Here is a 1,339-nt window from a genome sequence, read left to right on the forward strand (position 1 = left end):
GTAAAGGAGAGGAAATAATGTTAAGGTGCTTGGCTGTCATGTGGATATTGGTTTCCCCTGCCTTCTACTATAAAACAGACATTTAAGTGGGATTGAAAAGATTATTGAAAAATTGATTACAGAAGGGAAGTTAGAATTTTCCCAGTGAAATAAGCTTCTTGTTAAGCCCTTAGGGAGGATGGGGCTTTAGGTGGATTCCTGAGCCCCACCCAGAACCTTCTGAGGTATTATATTCCCACTTGAGAAGACATGCAGACCAACCTGAAACACCTAGAGGAACAGAAGATATTCCTTGAAAGAAAGACCAGCAGAAAATAAAAGCAGACTGTTTGTTAGAATAGCAAGCAAACTGATTGCCTTGGAGACATCAAGGCGAGAGAAGTCAGCCCATCACCGTAATTCCCTTTCTAAGAATGAAACTCAAAGGAAACACATGAGCCATCTTGTATGCTCACTGGTGCCTGCCCTGGTATACTTGTGAGTGGAAGTGGGGAAAATACAGTAACGGAAATATGGGCTGAGTTTGATCATATTTTGTAAACACCTATTATTCTTGAGATGAGAGAGAGAAGAGAATGTACTGGCTGGTCTGAAGTTTAGGGAGGTGTGTGAAGTCCTGAGCCCATGGATACTGACAGCCACTGAAGGCTAGAGCTGAAAGTGAAGTAGCCAGCTGGTTTGAAGTGCAGGGAGGCATGTGAGAATTCCCAAATTTCCAGATATTACCCATTTGACATACCTTCATTATCTAGCTGACCAAAATTCAACAGATGAAGATAAAGCAGTTTGATACAAGAAGCACATATAAATTGCTAAAATTTGATGATTTGGACCTTTGCTTATTGATATAGTTTCTCAAAATTCCAACTAAAAGGGAAGGACTCTTCATATCAAGGATCAAGCTTGCCTCTTCACTACATTGGGTTGATAGGGATAGACAACTTAGACAATGGCTATCAAAAATGGGGGACTATAACGGCATGAAATGACTGGCTTACAAGCTTTCATTAGTGTTCTTAGTTTCAGAATGAGGTGGGTAATGTAGAATCCCCACTGAATAGTTTTCCTCTTTTCTACATGGGTCTAGTGAAAGGGAATGGGGAGGAGGGGAATAAGAGTTTACTGTTTAATTGTGTCATTGTAATCAGGACTACATATGATTGTCACAAATGTAAATATAGAAGATGTGTAACTGAAATGGAAAGTAGTCAATCTTCCATTTCAGGAACAGAGGACCCTAGGACCACAAGAAGGAAGAGCATGAGTAGAGTGTGGGATCCTAACCAGAAAAACAGAGACAACAGGAGAGGCAATGACATGGAGAGATAGAGCATCTGAG

Source organism: Chrysochloris asiatica, unplaced genomic scaffold (genome assembly GCF_000296735.1).
Source record: "Chrysochloris asiatica unplaced genomic scaffold, ChrAsi1.0 scaffold00149, whole genome shotgun sequence".
Classification (NCBI taxonomy): Eukaryota; Metazoa; Chordata; class Mammalia; order Afrosoricida; family Chrysochloridae; genus Chrysochloris; species Chrysochloris asiatica.